The 20,122-nt window shown below is 34.5% G+C and overlaps 1 protein-coding gene across 2 annotated transcripts in view; it reads right to left on the minus strand.

Moving 5' to 3' along the window:
• Positions 1 to 20,122, minus strand: part of LOC140002189 (uncharacterized) — a 178,459-nt gene that overhangs the window by 133,050 nt on the left and 25,287 nt on the right. The gene's annotated exons all lie outside the window — the stretch shown is intronic.

Below are 20,122 nucleotides of genomic sequence, written 5' to 3' on the forward strand. Positions count from 1 at the left end.
TATGAGAGATGACTCATTAAGCCTAAATTCACAGAATTCCCCAAGTAACTTTTTTATTTTTACAGAAAGTTTGTGTCAAATGCTGGGATGAAAACATTGCTTGTGATGTTATCTTGCTTAGAAATATTGTGTGCTTTTAAACTTGTAATGAATAATTTTCTTTCCACCATGCAGATCTTAATTTGAACCTACAATATTGGTTAATCTCTAGTTCATATGGCACTCTGCCACGTCAATTCATGTTTCACCTAGAGGGAGATGAATCACAGAGTGGATACAGTAAAATTCATCCAGATACAGACTTAGCTGGGAATTTTAATGATATTCTTTTAATCAATTATTGGTGCATCACATCAAATTTTTGGCCACTGTACCCATGGTCTAACGTTCACTTGAAGATGCGAGTTGTTTTAGCACACTTTCTTAATACTTTCTGTTTATGAATGCAGTTCTTGTCAGAGATTTTTTGTAGAATCAAAGATCTGAGACACCCACGTTTTGCTGTGAAATTGAAATTAGAGAAAAGCTGTCTGTAACTGTTAACAATTAGTGATTTAAATAAAATATGTTCACTATTTATATGCCTGTTGTCATTCTCTGTCTCACCAAAACCCTGGGATATAGTGGCAGCCTTTCTTGTAAGTAGAATCCTGTGCTTTTCAAAGGTAGGGCATGATATAGCTAAGTTTGCTGTGAGAATAATGAAGACAGAAACTTTTCTAATTCCATTAATTCATTTCATGTTTACTTGATATTTGTGGGGAAAAAAAAAAAAAAAAAAAAAAAGAGAGGGAGAGAGAAAATAATTGTTTAGGGAAATTAGTTACTCTTTTCAGCAGTAGTAAAGTCAGAGCAACTGTAAGAGTAGTACACTTTCCCTGAAAAATAGCTCAATCCTCATTTTGAAGATCAACAAGAAAAATAATTTGTCCAGTCTTCTGTTTCTCTGTTAGATTCCTAAAAAGCAGTAACTGTCATGATTTATGATTTTTTGTAGGTAGCAGACTTTGTGCTTGAATACATAACCAGTCATTCTAGATGTGTAAAATAATGTTTAGATTATTGAGCAGATGTTCTAGACAGGCACATAATAGAAGTGCAGGATATTTCTGTATTGTCTGTCTATTCTGTAGCACATATAAATATTTTTCTACCATTCTGTATCCATCAGAAGATTAAATTCCACTGGAATGATAATCAGTTAACTAAGCAAGCAAATTCATGCAATATACACTGTATACTGGAGGTTCAATAACAAAAAGATTAAAATAAGAAAGAGTTAAAGCTGGGAATGCAATTATGTACTGATTAAATCAGTGTTATTAATTCTTACTGGAAATTGAAGTTGTAATAAGATCTCTTAAACAACAACTCTTAATTTGAGATGAGAGTATGACTGGACTCTGAGATATATAAAAAATATTTTTTTTTCTGCTATTTTCAGTTTTTAACTAATAATTTATAATCTCCTAGGAGTATAAATTGAGCATTTTGAAATACTGAGAAGTTCTCAATAGGGAATTGATTCAATAAACTTCAGCTAAATTTCAAGAAAGTCAAGCTGTGTTTTTAACAGACAATTCAAGTTATAAAAACCATTAAATACATGTATGTATAATTTAAAATTATTCTAGTCACTAAACTGTACAAAATACTTCTGCTGGTTTGATGTCATTTTTACAACTGGGTACTTCAATTTTAAATGAAAACAAAACAAAACCTGAAAAAATACTGACATGAAGACAATCTGTTGAATCTTGTTAAGTCCTGTTAACATCTCTGAAATCACACATGATATTCAGAGGGAAGAGGAAGAAGAAACAACACAGTTGTAGTTTACTACTATAAAAGCTTTCCTCATTGTTTTCCTTTCAAAGCTAATGCTTGCTAAGATTTAATTGGCTAGATATATATAAAAAAAAATATGTTGAACATCTATTATAGAACTCAACATGGTACTTAAGCATATATATTTAGATCTTTGCATCTGCTCCTAAGCCCCCACACATTCTTAGATGCAAAGAGACTTTAAAATCTGGTGGAAAGCCTTGAGCATCAGCTCATGTGACTAATTCAAAACATGTTCAAAATAGATAAGGAGTGGGCAGATCTAAGAATTTAAATACAGGAAGAAAGTGCAAAGAAAATGTGTAGGCAACTTCCCCTTGTGGTGAATTCTTAAAGATTATACATAGTGTACAGTAAATTACTTACTGAATTACAAATTAAACTAATCAGTTTTCATGTAGAAACTATCAAATTAAATATTAAGAAGGTACCATCTAACAAAGAGGACATTGACATACAAAATATAGTTTATAACTCCTCTTTGAACCAAGAGTATACTTATTTGTATAGAATGTGCATTTTATTAAATGGCAGGTTAAAATATTACAATATTATAATGTATTCATTGAATAAATGGATTATAATGCTTTCTCACTATAAAATATATCACTGACAATCTGTTTCAGCAGAAGAAAATATTCTTGTGATTTACCCTATTCTCTGTTCAAGTAGGTAGTAAATCCTTTTCCACTCCTCTGTCTAGTATCTGAAATACTTTTCTTTGCCACCAGGGCAAGGAAAACACTTCTCAAAGATCAGCGTCACAGCACATTCTAATCCTTTTTTTAAACTACAGTGTTCTTGAGACTCTGATTATATATGCTTAGACCTCAAATGGAATAGTTCTTATTATGAGATCTGGTAGCATTTCAGGTGAGTATCATCTCACCCACACAATAAGGGGCAACAAATAGTTTAGTTTTTGTGCAAGGCACTGTAGGCACAAAATTACAGGATTGAGTGTATTAGCCACTTTTCATGCCCCGATTGGCTGAACATTGCTAAAGTGCTCTTTAATAAGTGCTCTCTTTATTTCTTCTGGTGTGAAAGGCTGGGCTACAAAGCCTGTCAGCTTTGTAGGTGGGAGCAGGCAATTAAGGTCTTTTTCACAAATACAAGCCCCTGTAAACTGAATATATTCTTCAGTGGGGCATTTTGTTTATTGAATTTTACTTAAGTTGCTTTGAACTTGAACTTTGGTGTTAAATTATTTTCTTCTGCTGTTTATTGGAATGATTTGTATGCAGACCTCCCACACACATCTAATACAATATACTTCACGTTTCACTGTGGGTTTTTTTTGTTCAGTTAGGCAGAATTTTCATTCAGGTTTATGGCTAGAAATCTAGTTTTCACAGAGTTCTGGTGCTCCTGACAGGCCAGCTAACTGTGGAAAGGGAAAGAGCACTTCCACTTAGAGGCAGTAGGTATGCACCATCCTCCCATTGGAACATATATGTATAGTAACATATAGAAACATTTTCAGGTGGAATCTATTTCTTGGCACAATTCCTAAACATGGGTAATTCAGTCACTGCCTGTGATTCAAGCAAATATCTACCAGGAGAAACTTTACAGATATATCTCAGCTGATCAACACTCAACCCAGGTGCGAAATTCTTCTAATTAAATTTAGTTAGATACCATGAAGATATCTGTATCTGAGCTAGTCATCCTACTTTCCCTTTCTAATTAACAGAGAGGATAAAGCCACTTTGACATTCATCAGATCCAATTGAAGTATGATAGCTTAAACCTTAAGCTGGAAATACCTACCAGACATGAAAGAAGAAGTTTGATCAGGATGGAAGAATTATTGGGAAAGCTTTTCTGGTAGAGGGAGAATTTTCAATTTTCATCAGGATGTGTGAAAGTGGAAACTGGCAACAATGGAGGGAAATATGAAAGGAAAGAAAGAAATCTACTACACACAGAAGGGTAGTCAAGGTATATGAAGGTACGTACTGTGTTGAAATTCCTGGACTCCTAAATGACCCAAAATAGTGATGTATGATAAGAAAACTGAATTATTCTTCTGTTCTGTCTAATTTATTTTCTTCCTATATTTTTCTTCCAGCTAAGTAAAATGCAGTTGGCTTGGCAAAAGCTGATATGTCTGACTCTTTTCACAACCAAACATCACAGCAGTGAGCTGTGAGCCAGAGCTGTAACAGGGTGAATCTTCAGGGAAGTTTTCCTGGGAACTTTTAGATACCAACTAGTCTTGGAGAGCTAGAGCTCTGGATTCTCATTTCTATAAACTTGGAAAACAGACTTTGCCTATAAGTGTACTAAAGAGGCCGTGAAATGCACAGGTCCTGGAATGTACTCAGAAGATTAAAGCTCAAGAACCCAAAAAAAAATGAATGTTAAACCTAGTGCCCCAAACTACTGAACATTTAGCTGAAGTGCTCGGGCAGACTTTACTTGGCAGTGTGTTTGATCTGATGCCAGTGTAACCCTCATTCTAATACAAGCACTCCTTTATAAATTTATGTTTGTAATAGAGGATTTAGAATAAGGTAATAGTAAACTTAAAAAGCAACTTGATCTGATTACAAAAAAGTCCCGTTTCACTAACAGTACCATTGTACCATTGTGTTCCTCTGCCTTAAAACATTTATCCTAATTTTCATAAGCCAGAGTTCAATCAGTGACCAGCCTGTTCAATAGAAGAGAGCTATGCTGAGTGGAACAAAGCATTTAACAGACTACTAAAAAAAATAGTAAAAAAATTTTTTGTACATCAAGGAAATAGTCCGTAATTGTGAGCATAATTAATGTCTGGAATTAACAGTTTTTCCTTGGAATGAGAAATCTCATGATTTTATTAATCTGAACTGAGTGATATGCTGGAGACCATAGTCGTGTTGTGTCAAAAAAAAATGAACAAAATGATGTTATGCTTTTGTTAACATGTAATTTATACCACACCAGAAGCCAGACTCTTGGTCAAATGTAAACTTGCATAATGCCATTGAACTCAATGAACCCTTGAAGATCTACAAAGATCTGATACAAAGAAATTGCATCATATGTACACTGATTGCGAGGTTATTAATTATGGAACAAATGCTTATACCTCCACTTGCATAGAATATCACTCTATTTCTTTTGAAGCTCTTGAGCTCTTCAGTGCATAGACTTTTGAAGCTGGCTTTAAATTGGTCCTGAAGTTTTAATGGCTTTGTTACAATCTCTCATTCAGTCTTGAATTCTCAACCTATAATGAATTGTATGCCCTCAACACACTGCAAATACTCAGGAACTTAACCGTTGTGTCAAAATATACAAAATGCAAGTGTTGGATTAAGAGCATGTGTGAATACCATCACAGAAGCTGATCACACTTTCTCCTTTCAACACTTCTTTTTATCTGTATTTTTCTATAGTAATGTACGTTAAGTTATTCTGAGCTTTTGCAGGTGTAATTTTTGGAATTAAAACAAAAAGAATGGAAAACACTTTTTCTTTCTGGCAACAACATAATTATTTACCTTTCAGATATTGAGCAAATGTATATTTGTGTTGATCAGTACACTTTTTGTTTGTTTGTTTGGTTGTTGTTGTATACTACACTAATAACACTAGTAACTGCTGTATAATTTTGTTGAAATGAGCCACTTATGTGCTTACTAGAACAACAGCTTCAGAGGTATTTAGCAAAAAGATATAATTAAATGTTAAATGAAACATATATATATTATATGTGTATGTGTGTGGAAAGGGAGATTGCTATTCCATGTAGGTTGCTCTAGAAAGTTTAAGGACTTGACATAACTATGATATTAGTGTAGGAAAAGAGTTGGAACATAAAAACCTTGACCTGAATTTAGGACCAAAGTGGAAGAATTGTTTAAAAGACAAGGAAGTAGCATTCGTATAATTCAATCAACCTTAATATTAAAATAAAAATATATTTTTAAAAAATAGTTCTTTTCAGACAGTCACTTGTCTGAAAATATTAATCACAACTGTAGTTAACAGCTGACCATTATGGCTGAAAGTTTGTTATGCTTCTATAACATACCTCCAAGATCAAATTTTTTAAGACTGCCCATGCAAGCTAGTGACACTCAGGAGCACAGTTTGCCTGGACGGGTGTTGCTCATCTTGGAAACAAGTAAGTTATGGCTCCAAGAGATGGAGTCAAGAACAGAGATGTGATAAACTGCTGATTAGCATAATCATTTCTCATCACATTCTAATTTCTTTACTCTAGCTGTGTAATATTTTCCTACTGATTTGACACGTTATTTCAAATATATCCAACACCTTTCTTTTCATTTTTTCTTCATTCTTTGTTTTACCTTCTGTCTTTGCCACATTTACAGGATATGGACTATGACTTCCTGTAGCTAAATCCATTTCCATATGATCATGACTTGTGTCAAAAGCCTCTTAAAATGAAAAGCATTATAATTTGAAAGTCTTGTCAGTTCTCTTTCTAAGCAAAGGATACATTTCTTTGGCTTTGTTTTCAGAGGAAAAAAAATACAAATAAAAAATAAAAAGGATATACAATAATTATAAATGAGTATGTTTCAAATATCACATTGATTTTTCCACAGTAGAAAAATGGCAGAGTACATTTCCATATGATAGATGTTAGTCATATAGCTGAAAGCAAATCTAGAAAGTGCTTGTATAAGCATGGTAGCAGCAGAACTTGGTTAAAAAAAAACTTCTTTGGGTGTGATTAATGAGACTCAGATGTCAAACTGGCTCCACAATAATTGCCTGCCCATGTGGCTTTTACCACAAGGCTCATATGAGACATAGGAACCCTGTACCATGGCTGGAACTGCACATGGCACAGCTACCAGTTGTCCAGAAATTAGTTCTCATTTTTTTATCCTTTGGTTCAAGTCAACAACAACTGAAAGTCAGCTTTGACAATATGTACAGCTAAATGGGGAATGTGGGGACTGTCCAGCTTTCAAGCTAAACATCACTGCTGCTTCTACAATTTGGCTTCATATTTGTTTGAAGCAATTTTTCTCTCATCTTATAGAGATGGTCTTATTGAATGCGAAGGTCAGAGCTATACTGTGGGGTTTGGGAATACTCTATTGTGAGTGAAAGAAAGTTGAATATCATCTCTATCCTTTTTCTTTATCTCATATCCTGGTTTCCATGCAAAGATCTGTGTCTAAACAGATAGGAAGCCATGTTAAACTTTAACTTGTCAATGTTGTGGTGGTTTTACCCTACTGGGCAGCTAAATTCCATTACAACCGCTCTCTCACTCCTCCTCCTCAATGGAAAAGAAGGAGAAAATATGGTGAAAAGGACTCGAGGGTTGAGATAGGAAGATCACTCAAAGCAGACTCAGCATAGGGAGATTAAAATAATATATTACCTATTACTAACAAGCTCGAGCACTGAGAAACTAAAAGCAAACTAAAAACAACCACCACCACCCCTTCCCCCTCCCCCCCGCCCCCCCACTATCACCACCATCTTCTATGTCCTCTCCCAAGTGGTGCAGAGAAACGGGGAATGGAGTCTGTGGTCAGTCCATGACACTCCACTGCTCCTTCATGATCACTCTCTTTCCTTGCTCCAAGTTGGGGTCCCTCCTGCAGGATTCTGTCCTTCCCAAATTGATCCTACATGGGCTTTCCACAGACAGTAGCTATTCAAGAACTGCTCCAATATGGGTCGGTACCATGGAGTCCATTCGTCAAGAGCAAACCGCTCCAACATGGATTCCCCACAGGTGGGATCATCTGCTCCTGCATGGGCACCTCTCCACAGGCTACAGCCCTGGCCACAGGAGCAGTCGTGTGGGGGTTCTCCATGGGCCACAGCCTCCTTCAGGCCACATCCACCTGCTCCGTGGGGGGCTCCTCCATGGGCTGCAGGGGGACAGCCTGCTTGCTCCACCAGGGACCTCTCCACATGCTGCAGGGGAACTTCTACTCTGCCATCTGGAGCACCTCCTGACCTCCTTCTTCATTGACCTTGGTGTCTGCAGGGCTGTTTCTCATTCCTCTCTCTCTCAGCTGCTGTTGCACAGCTGTTTTTTCCCTTTCTTAAATCTGCTCTCACAGAGGCGCAACCAGTGTCACATATTGGCTCGGCTCTGACCAGCAGCAGGTCCCTTTTGGAGCCAGCTGGAGCTGGCTCTGACATGGGGCAGCTCCTGGGCTCTTCTTACAGTGGCCACCCCTGCAGACTACCTGCTACCAAACCCTTGCCATGTAAACCCAGTACAGATGTTGATGTAATAGGGGACCAGCATTCCATGAGCCACTACATAGCATAGCTATCACACAGTATAAACACACCTGATCAGTGACTTTGCAAATAGATTAAAGTAATCTTCTCAGCAGAATAAAGGAGTTGTAAAGGAAAGCAGTGTGGATCCAGTATTATGCTCTAAAGTCTCACCGTTGATTCAGAGTAATTTCCTCATGTATATGCTTGCAATCTTCATCCTTTAAAGACAGCTTCATTGGTTATACTAGACAGGCACACAGCATTCATGCAAGTGTATGCCATTTGGGTTGTACTGAAATGGACTGTTTATGGATGATCAAGGTGAAAAAAGTAGGCTGATTATCTTCTCTCCACATTGCTTCTTGCTCAAACATTAAAAAAAATTAGAGCTCAAACATTAAAAAAAAGTAGAGCTGGAATTCTGGGTGAAGCATCTATGCTTTCCTTTTTAAGACATCAGTGAAATATCACAGCTTAAAATGGTAGATGACTCAAAAATTTCAGCATATTTCTTAGTCCTTCAAAGCTAAGATAATTAAGCTGCTCCTTCACCTTAAGAGCTTACTTCCTAAATGAAGAAGACTTTTCCGAAGAGATTCTTTAGGTTGGATGTTTGTTTCTGAACTATATATAGAGATCACATCCCACAGCAATATTTGAAATCACATGTGGAAACCAGCTGAAACAGCTGTCTCATACTTTAAAGTCAGGCTATTAATATTTGTTAAGTGCCCCCCAACATGCAGGCATTCATCCTTTTCATAATTCTGTATCTTCAGATGCTTAAAACATAAGTGAAAATAAATATTATTTGCAATATGTTGGCATGGAGTATTATTTCCAAAGATGATATTCTGCACAACCTTAAGCATGTCTGCACAGGGAAATTACCCATTACAACAACTACAGTAGAATAAGTTCTTCCTATAAACTACAAGAATATCTGTGTATTAAATTCTCCACTCCAGAATAAAATTGATTTAATATCAAAATATTTTTTCTGCTGAGATTTCTTTTGCTATTGGTAAGCTGGACAATTTTCTCTTTCCAGATTTTCTGTTTAAACAGGAATATCGACTTGGACATTTTAATTATATAAATAGAAAAAATAATTAAATAAAAAGGTCAAATATTGCCTGTGTTGTTATTACATTTCTGTTAAAACAAACACTATTTATTTGTTCATATATGGTCCAATTCATGTGATATTATTAGTTATTTCTACAGTGACAGAGATCATGCAATGTAGCAGTCAGTTACTGCATATAGCATACTGCATACTGCAGAAAACATGACAGATAAATTTGTTGAAAGAATTTTGTTCACAGTAATCCTGCACTTTCTAACGAAATGGAACTATCGTTTAATCTCTGGCTTCAATAAAATGACTACTTATGCATATGTAAATAAGAGACTTTATTCTGTAAACTGGAAAGTCTGTAGTTTGCTCCAGTAAGATATGATGTTTATTTCACTGCTAAAGTTATATTTGCTGAAGAGACTACGTATTGGAATTCAGTAGACACCATTCTTATATTTGAAAAAAAAAAAAAAAAAGTTTGGGTCACATCATACTTTTGCTATTATATCTAGTCTTTCTCACTCTGCTGGTCAATATTATAAGTTAAATGAGGAGTGTTGACTAATTTGTATTTCCTGTCTTTTGTCAGCTTCAGATCAGATGCTTATCATAATCCAAACATTTAGTATGGACCATAATCATTTAAGACATGTAAATTTCTATGACTGGAACCACAATATACCTATAATATGAAGTACATTATGCAACATAAATTTAAACAGCTGATGAGTTTTTGTCTTCCACCATTTACTTTATTGTCATTTATTAGACATACTCACACAAGGGGAGAGAGACCTATGTTAAATTAATATTAGCCATAAGTGGAATAAATAAATTGAGAAGGAAAGAGGAATTAAAATTTCTCAGGAAAGTCCAGTGTCCATAATCTTCATTTCTGAGCTCCATGTTTGAAAGTAAACCAAAGTAGATACTTATATGTACAAATATTTCTTATATAATACTGAAGTAATATCAGCAACTTAAAACACCTCCAAAAATCTGTTACATTTAATCATCCCAAAGCCTTTCTTTATATTATTTTTTCTTTTTTATTCACAGTGACAAAAAATGAGTGTAAAACAGAGGCAGAGGATTGGGTCAAGAAGAGATTGAGCTATCACAACAGTATTTCAGAGAAAGGATATCAAAAAGTAACATCAATATGATACTTGATCTAAATAAGTTATTTTTATATTTGTGGGCTTAAGCAGCAAAAGATCACTCCTATCTACTGTGAAGGCCCTGTCTCCTCTGTCCATAGCCTCTCTAAAACCAGGACTTCTCTGCAATAACCAGGCAAATTATTCCCAAACACAGGTGCCAGAGGATCATTCTTCACCCTGGGTGACAGACATGGGTCCCAGACCTGTTTCTTAGGGAGCTTGAACCACATGTTAATGATCTATAACAAATCACTAATCCTTGCTATCAGTCAGTACTCCCTTCAAACCAAGTGGAGGTAACAAACTCAATGTTAATAAGCTCAATATTAACACTCAAAAAAAGCAAACAGAATTGCTTTACTATCATGAACTCATAAGATTAATAGTTTTGGTATTGGTGTTATAGGATATTTGAACTGTAACTAACTTCTCCTCTTGAAGCTCAATTTTTGTGTGTGTATTTCTGTGTAGGATCTAAATATTTATCAGACCATCGACGGTGTAAGAGAATGACTCCACACTTTATAATAGCACTCAAGTAGAACTACAGAAAGCTGGTTCCCAAGCTTTAAGCTAATGCTAAAATATTTTAGTGAAAGAGTGTCTCTTGTAAGATGAAAAATTGAAAAATTGGATACCAGAAGTGTAATAAAATAGGGCATTTATCATGTGAACTTTGACATGAAAAAGCAATAAAATAGGTATCTACTAAATCCTTGTTGCTAAAATTTTGGTAGTCATTCTGATGTCTTCCAACGGAAACCTGAGTATGTATTCAAGCTTTAAGCACCTATGAAAAGGCAGGAGAGGGGAAGGAAGAATGAATACCACAAGCATTTGAATGTCAGGCTTAGTTGCTTGAAGAGGTATTTATGTGCCTAAACTCTCCTTGTGAATCTAGGTCTTTAATGTTTAATGTGGATTTTACTGATTGCTAGAGTGAGATGAATAATTCACAATTAGCAATGCATTCATCCAGCCTAGCTTATTCTGCTTGTAGAATGTGCAAGAGTAAATCTAGATTTCCCTGAATTTATTTGCTTTATTTCCTTAGATAAATTGCAAACTACTTCTGTCAGAGATTTGGCCATCACAATAGAATTCTGAGGTTCATAAATTAAAGTGGAAGAGTTCTGACTGTTCAGAGCATTTTTTTTTCTGATATATGAGCATGGTTTCTAACAGGTTTTGAAACTTTTGGGGCAGTGCAGTAGATTTAAAAATAAAAAAAAAATAAAATTAAAATAAAATAAAATAAAATAAAATAAAATAAAATAAAATAAAATAAAATAAAATAAAATAAAATAAAAAGGAATTTTAAAACACTTTAAGTTTTGTCATTTTTTAGCCACATAGCTTTTCACAGATTCATAGCCACCAAAATTAGATTATTATGGAATATATTTCCTGAAAATTGAACTAAATGTATTTTTTCTTTTACTATGTTGCAAAGTCTTTGCATGTAAAATTCCTATGTTCTTGAAGGGGGAGGGGAGGGCTGGACACAAAGTCTAGTATATGGCTGTTAATTGCTTGTGCTTTGTTACGTAGCACATCTTCATTCTCTTGCACTGCTAATTTTCTTAATCTCGACAGGCACTGCAACAGTGAAAAAAATTGTATGAAGCCACTGCTAATGGTCTGTGCATGGTGTTGCTACCTCCTTGTCTGGAGAAGTCACCCATTTTCAGTGATGATGTTGAATGCAGCTGTTGCTCATCTCCAGAAGTGATATGTGTCTCTGATTCTGGTTTTATATCTCAAGACATCAAGCTTTCACCACAGCAGGTAGTGTTTATCCAGTTGAAGGGTCTGCAGTCTCTCAAGAGCTTACACTAAATCCCTAATAATAAAAAAGCTATTTTTGAATCAGTGTTGCACTCAGATTTGATGCTTCTGTGTTTCCTTTATACAGCAATAAATGTCACCTGTTGTGTAAAATGGTGCAAAAGAAGCCTGTTTGATCAGGCTTGGTGGAAAGCATTTGGAAAAAAAAAAAAAAAAATCTCAATCAAAATTGCACAAAAGATATTTTACAGTATTTCTCTAGCTCTTAATGATTAAATAACTAACATGTTAAACATTTGCCATGCAGTTGCTATTCACTGTTTGTTTGGCAGTTTAACTGCTTCAGCACAAAACATTAATCTTTTATTAACAAGTTTTTTTATGTGTCATTAATTACATATATTAAAAAAAAAAAAAAAAAAAAAAAAAATCTCCGGGATAAATATTTTGATAAAAGTCCGGTATTGTCACTGCCCTGTGCTCTATGACAACAGTCCACTAGAACTCTACAGTACCAACTGCACTGTAGGAGCAGGAATACACTAAATGTCCATCTTGTTTTTACAGTACTACTAATTTTGCTTTAATTTCTTATTTGGATAGTTTCATTAAGTTAATACGTAATTCCTTTTGGGTGGAGAGGTTTGTACTGACTGTGATTTCAAACAAGAAACCTATCAGAATCAGAAATCAGATCGCTGTTTCTTTTAACACATCACTGGGCTTATCTTCTGCGCTATTTCGTTGCACCTAAGTCATGGCAGAAAGAGCATTCTCCTCTATAAATGTCTGTGCAAAGACCCTCTTCACTCCAAGAAGTTTATAGAAGCTCTGAAAACATTAGAGAATTTTAATATACAAGTTTTGCATATATTATGGCAGTATATTTTGATGTTAAGCCACTGGGAAATAAGATAGAGGTCAGTATTGTGTAGTAAGTGATCCAAAATATATAGTAACAAAATTGCTTCCTCAGCAATGTTAAAGTATCTTTTGATGATCAGCTTTTAATAGCACTTACATCTTATATATTATTCAGCCTGGATAACAGTACCAGATGTAAATTTCATTTTCTTGTTAGCTTTATTTTTTTAATTTCATTTTTTTTATAGAATTATGTACTTTAATATTAAATTAGTACTTTAATATTAAAGTTCCCTCCAACATAAAATAATGTTTAAAAATCTCTAAAATACTTTTCTGTATTAAAAATAAAGATAAAATAAAAATAAATAATATTCTTATTTATGTTTACTTCTGCAAAATGGTTTTGATGACAGAAGTTACTTAATATATTTATTTAACTTGGATCTTCTCATAACTTTAGTTTAGAATGATACTCATAAAAGATAGGTGGTGCTTAAACTTTCTGTATGGATTTTGACTCAAGAGGACAAGCTAAATTACTCTCTTACTGTCAACATCGTTTCAATGACAATGTGTCTCAAGAGGACACATTCAATGGAATCCCAAAGTCAATTGCAATCTTCTTCATTTCTGTTTATAAGAATACTCTCATATAGTGCTTTTACAAAGTGGTTTCATTTTTAATCCAATTTATAGTCTAATGTAAATAAAATATATTTGTGCTTTTGAACATGTAAACTTTGGAAAACTATGGTTGCTACAACAGGGAACTAACCAAACACAAGAAAAGTAATCACTCCTCAAAAATCTCTTCAGATTGTAGTTTTCCCACAGTTTATGGTCAAATAGTACAAAAAGAGGACGTTTAAAGTTCTTATGCTGAAGTTTAATGTTCTTGCTACAAAAAAAAATATATTTATCAAGCTTAGATAAGTCCTTATGAGACAGATTAAGAATGATGTGTTAAAGATAGTCACCTCCTCAACCCCTAATCCTCACTTGAAAAACAGTCTGCCAACAAACTCAACAGGCTTTTTTATTATTATTATTATTATTATTATTATTATTATTATTATTATCATCATCATCATCATCATCATCATCATCATCATCACTAGCAAAAACTCTTGAAATTGACATAAATTTGAAAGATTTTGCAAATATTTTCACCAAAGAAGATCTACTGTATCTCCATGAAACATAACATCAGATACTATTTTACTGCTCTAAGCTTCAGACCCTTATATTCCTCGTGTTTTCTTAAGAGGTAGGCTTTAATTTCTAATGATCATTGCTGCTAGGTAATATAATCGACTTCCTGCCAAACTATAGATCCTGGTCATACATAATAAATAAATAAATAAATAAATAAATAAATAAATAAATAAATAAATAAATAAATAAATAAAAACCCACTAGTAAATCAAGATGAAATTTCAATGTAGTTCAATCTACGTAGTACCAAAATCCCATGGGAAAATCTGGTGATGTTGGGATTTTTTCTACTTTGGATGGTGAGATCAGGTATGTTGCTATAATGATGAGCTTGTTTTCAAGGAAAAATGGAAAAGAATCACTCTTTTCTGAGCACCCTTTTCTAATCATGGCCTGGAGATATCATTAAGGAGAATTAGACAACTGTGTGTTTTGCCCTGATTGCTTTCCCATCAGCTTTCATGATTTACTTAAGTCTCTCCTGACTGTAGTCTCTCATAAAACTTAAATCAGTAATTTTTCAATATACAAAAAAAAATAAAAATAAAAATAAAAATAAAAATAAAAATAAAAATAAAAATAAAAATAAAAATAAAAATAAAAATAAAAATAAAAATAAAAATAAAAATAAAAATAAAAATTTACTTGTTTGCTTTAAAAGTAGGAATTCCGGTGTGGGAGTAGCCTTGTTATCCAGGGTTGGATGGATAGGCCTTTTCTGCATCACCTTAGTGCTCTACATTGCATCTACATTGCAGGTTTACATTCCTGTGTTCAGCACCTGAAAATAATTAAGTAGCCCAATATCTGCCAGTATTTAGATATTTCCCATCTAGTTGTACTCCTTTTAATAGTGTTTATGTACTGCTGGCACTGGTGAGTGAACCTAGGAGGAAGTCTAGACAACCACTGAAATGAAACATGGAAGTTTCCAGGGACTGATCTGCCTAAGTGGGTCTCCAAGATACTAGTTGAGGCAAAGAATGATGTCTTGTCATTAAGATCTCTAGACACTCAAAGTTGCTTTCTGAAATTGTACACCTCCAAATGAAGGTCATGTGGGCACATGAATATCTTCACTATCCCAATTGCATTTAACATTTTTGCCTCGCTATTGAACATTCTGGAGCCAGCCCTGTGAATATGTACTTACAAAACACATTTCATTCCAGCATAGCCACTGGCTCTGGTGGCATCTCTTGTTTGATTAATCATTTAATCCAAGAGAAGGAGATTGACAAATCAGACCAAAATGGTGGCAGGAATAAGAAATGCTTGTAACAAAAAAGAATATGGAAAATAAGAACAGAATCTGCTCTTGCTGATTCATGAGTAGGAATGTACACTTTTAATCCATTTGAATGTTTTCTAGGAAAATTGACGTATAAATTCAGAATAGACTCTGGTATTGTATGCCTAAAAAAAAATATGTAATGTTTCAAGCATCAGTTAGTTTTTCTAAGCTATTTTTAAAAACTCTATAAATCTGCAAAATAATGTCTATGCTACAGAAGGAGAAAAATACATAACACACACATGTTAATTTCATTTAACATAGTCTGTGTATCATGACAAATTTTTCATAAATAATATGGACAAGTCCAGAAAAAAATCAGGATAATCTGCTGTTTGTGTTAAGTATATTTATGTGTATTTACACTATATTTACACTATTCTTTCATTATCCAGAAATCACAGAATCACAGAATCACAGAATTTCTAAGTTGGAAGAGACCTCAAGATCATCGAAATCAATTAAATTAAACTCATATTCAAGATCCACTATACGGAGAAATTATAGAATCAAAAAAGTTCCAATAATTTAATACATGCAGACAACTTGACCTATATGAGTATGACTTTTTCTTTAAAATTGTTTTTCTTTTTAGAAAGCTTAGCATTTGAAATTTAATATTCCTAATTCTTACTAAAGTTCAATAGCTATATATATAAAAAAAATCAGATTGCCTATTATTAGTGTATTTACTTCTAAATAAGCATCTTTTAATTTTATTATTAAATAAAAATTTTAGTATTAATGTTAGAGGAGTGCAAATAGATACGAATGTCCAATTTACAAAGATATTTCTAGGGTTAGTGAATTTTGGCATGAGACCTGGGATCACTTTACAAGCAGCTTTTTCCCATGGGCTAGTGAAGATAAGAAGTATCATGCTTAATTGCTGTGTAAATAAGACACCATCACAAATTTCTCAGAGTATGTTTTCACAGAATAAATATGTAAATTTTTAATACATAATTTGTCCTTGGATTAAACCTATTTGCTATTTGTCAGTTTCAGGGAGAAAACATCTTCAGAGTACCATGTGAAGCATGTAGAGCTTATTCAGTTTAAATCTGGAATTACTCCAACACCCTTCTGTGGCTAGTCCAGACTTCAGGACAATAGGGAAGATACTGGCACAGGTGGAAATGGTGAATGAAGGGTAGATTGTTACAGAGTTAATATGCAGAAAAATGTTATTCTTATTTTTTTTAAATCAACAGGTTATGTGGCAGTAATGGAAGAAAATGAATGTCAACAGCCTCTCTGTGGAATGCACTGGAGGCTTGCAGGCATGAAGGAGAGAATGCTTTGAAGAGACAGCTACTCAGCAGTTGGGCCTTTTGAAAGGCATTTTCGGGATTAAGCCCGAAAGGCTTTGTGTACCTGAAAAAAATGCCATGGATAAAGTGCATTGAGTGGGGTGTAAACTTTTCTCACATTTGTTTGAGACTGCTGTGGCCACCATCAACTGGCAAGCTACCAAGTGTGGTTGTTTAGATGTAGGAGAGACATTGAGGTATGCAGATGTTGAGCAATCACCGATAAAGATTAGGTTAGCTGTAGAGGGAAAAATCCCAGTAGCCTAGCACAGTATCTCCATAACACAAGACTAATTTCAACCTAGAAAGTTAAACATTTCCAGAGAAGACAAACAGTACAGAAAAACAAAATGGGATCAGGAGATTAAAATAACAATGCTGAAAACAAGTTCATAGAAACCAGGACTTCAATGAATGGCTTGATTCTGACTTTATTTTTCTTTTCTTTTCTTTTCTTTTTTTTTTTTTTTTTTTTTTAATAGTACAAGCTTCAGAGTAGCTACAACAGCTTATAGAGTAGCTTCAGTTTCAACTTATCCTTAGGGCTACTATATCCTGTTTACATTTATGATCAGCTAAAATACCAACAGCAGCAACCACCACAGTATTACCTCTCATAGTATTTATGGGAGGCTTATTGTTTTGGAAGCAAGCCACTACACACTCATATTCACCCTGTTTGTCTCCCAAAGCTATAGGGTGAGCAAGCAGGCACAAATTATCCGTATCTTTGATACATCTCTGGTATCTTGTATCTGCTGAAGAAAAGGAGACCTCATGTAGAAAGGCAGTACAAATAGAAAGCCAGCCTTGCCTACATTGCTTCAGGTCAGGAGACATGAGTTGTTCTGGCTTATTCAGGTGGAAAAGGTTAATAAAGAACAGTACTGTGCTGCCAGAACATACAAGAGGAAAAACAGAAGGATAGAGAGAAAGGAGACACCAGCTCATCATTGACAGAGTACCAACACTTCGGCAGATAGAGGGTAAAAAGCAAAGTGTTCCAGTTGTGGCATAGAAGATGTTGCTGGAGGGGCTGCAGGTAATTAATAATGGGAATAGGGAGGTAAATAGAAAGTTCCAATCAGCCAAAAAAACGTGATTTCTGCTTTGCACATCTTCAGTCTGTGCACAGAAGGAAATCACTGCAGGGCCCTGTAATATTTCCTAGAGGCTCTGACAGACTGCGATTTACTCTGCATTCTTCTTTTGCAGAGGAAACAGAGAAAACCTAGGAACCGTTATTAATGTTGTTTTTTAATGTATTAATGCATCAAGGATTGTTAATACTCACCTGGAAAGGGACTATCATTACTCAGAAGAGCTTACAACCTAGCAATATAATCTTGAGAGCATGTTTGCATAGACCTGGACACTCTTCATTCTCTCAGCCTGACACTTTCAATTTCCCTCCCTTAAACATCCATTTTTCCAAGTCTGTTTCTGAAATAATTTGTTGTTATGCTGTTGTCAATCAACTGTCATATTGCTACCAACTGTAACCAAGCAATTAGTCAGGTCCATAAGAGGACCTTATCATGTCTCTAGAACCAAGGTTGAAGAATAGGCTTCTGCCTTTAATGAATGAACAATGAATCCATCTAGTCTGTTTTATTCTTAAATGAAGATCTGTTTTACTGAAATTTATTTTAACTGTAGTTCATTACTGAATATCATAAAAAGAAATAATAAAAAGATACAACATGCTATTTTCCCCTAAAGTGATGTGAAAACACATCCTATTGTATTTATAAACTTTTTAGGCAATAACTTTATAATCAAACAGCTGCTGCAACAATGAATTTTATCTTTAGAATCTCAGTTAGTGATTTCTTTTAAAAATAATGATATTATCTTTTGTAATACTAAATAATTTAATCTACAAATAGCTACGCAATATAGATGTTCCACTGAAACAAAAGGATGGTGCTGGCACAAGGACAAATTGATATAAACTGATCATGAATAAGTTTAGGCTGGAAATTGGAAGAAGTTTTCTAACCATCTGTGGACCGTCATTCAAAAACAGCCTTCCAAGGGGGGAAAAAAAAAATCAAACCTGTAGTGGAGGCAAAGAAGCATTTCATTTCTGGAAGAATTTGATTCCTGCTGTCTCAGCAAATGTTTCTTTTGAAGACATATGCTCTTCAGTGTTCTTGCTCAGTTTGGGAGGGGCTTTGAATACTTTTTTTTTTTTCTTTTCTTCCACAATTATTTTGTCCTTGACATTGCAAATCTGCACATAAGAACAGTTCCCTTTACCATCACTTCCACAAGACTTTGGGGTTTTAAACATTTTGCCATGAAGAACTGGGGATCCCTTCCTAAATTCCATGACATGTTTTTAAAAATATCACATGAAATATACAACATGTTTGTGCCTGAAATAAGTTTGTTCTCAGAGCTTTCACTCTTCACTACTCATTCTAGATCATTCCCAGATTTTTATATGTCTCTTAATTCTAGTGGAAGCTCCTATTTTTAGAAACAAAAATATTGAAGGTTATTTCCACATAATCTTGTTATCCAGTCCTATAGATGAGCAAGTCTTCCCTTCACTCCATTGTTTTCCCATGTCAGCCTGTATTTATAAAGCATTTGAATTTATTACATCTTGCTGTTTTCTGTAATAAAAAAAAAAAAGCTTGTATTTGTGCTACCTGTCATATCATTGACATTCCTCCTCATTTGGCTTACTTCTTTTTTTTTTTTTCCTCTGTTTTTCCTTGTTTGGTTGTGCTCTATGTCTTCTTCAAGGACCACAGCATGTTTTTTTGGTTGTTCGTCTGCATAAGTGTCAGGTGCCTGACTGCATGTCCTATTTACCTTCCATTGCTGCCCCAAAAGGTATTTAATTTTTAATGAGAAAGTCTTTGAACAAGACTGTTTATCATTATGAAAAAATGGCTGTACTGCTTTCTCTCGTTACTCAGTCTTTCAGAATATATATTCCTAGAATATTTGCCAGGCTTTTCTGATCATCTAAATACCTGCCTGTTGCCCCTACTACAGAGACAGAAAATCATATATCTCACACAGTCACTAAATATCTGATTGGGAGAGGCTATAACTTCCACTTTTAGGAGACTTTAGACCTACTGAAGATGCGTTAATGCTCTTACTGTCTAAATGATATGTTAAGGATCCTTTGAAGCCACTCAGCTCAGTCTTCTCTGAGAAAGCTTGAAAACATTATAAGCACTTGGAGTTCGAACTTTCTCTTTACCTCTCCATTTATAGAAAGCCTACCACAAACTCCTCCCATACAGACACATACATATGCAAGAACTCATGCAAAAGCCACAGGCATACTGTACATCTACAGGTT

The sequence above is a fragment of the Anas platyrhynchos genome, chromosome 3 (genome assembly GCF_047663525.1).
Source record: "Anas platyrhynchos isolate ZD024472 breed Pekin duck chromosome 3, IASCAAS_PekinDuck_T2T, whole genome shotgun sequence".
NCBI classification, from domain to species: domain Eukaryota; kingdom Metazoa; phylum Chordata; class Aves; order Anseriformes; family Anatidae; genus Anas; species Anas platyrhynchos.